Source organism: Physeter macrocephalus, chromosome 15 (assembly GCF_002837175.3).
Source record: "Physeter macrocephalus isolate SW-GA chromosome 15, ASM283717v5, whole genome shotgun sequence".
In the NCBI taxonomy this organism is placed as follows: Eukaryota; Metazoa; Chordata; class Mammalia; order Artiodactyla; family Physeteridae; genus Physeter; species Physeter macrocephalus.
This window is the reverse complement of record NC_041228.1, coordinates 41,223,660-41,224,066: the sequence shown is the minus strand read 5'-3', so window position 1 is coordinate 41,224,066 and position 407 is coordinate 41,223,660.

Genomic DNA, 407 nt, shown 5'->3' with positions numbered 1-407 from the left:
CAAATTTCCTTTAATGAGATTTAAGAAAAAGAAAACATATATATAATAAAAAACATCTAACAAAACAAAATGGACCGAGGAGAAGTTAGTTGATCCCTGAGGGCCATGGAGAAGTTGGAGGAGGTGTGTGGAGTATTCTTGTCTGGGGAGATTTAACCAGCTGTGGTCTGGCGCAGACCCTCTCAGACCCTTTAGATACTCAAGGTGTCATATAAAAGCCAACAGGCCAGCCTGACTCTTAACATAAAGAATGAAACTCGGGCTTCCCTGGTGGCGCAGTGGTTGAGAGTCCGCCTGCCGATGCAGGGGACACGCGTTCGTGCCCCGGTCCGGGAAGATCCCACATGCCGCGGAGCGGCTGGGCCCGTGAGCCATGGCCACTGAGCCTGCGCATCCGGAGCCTGTGC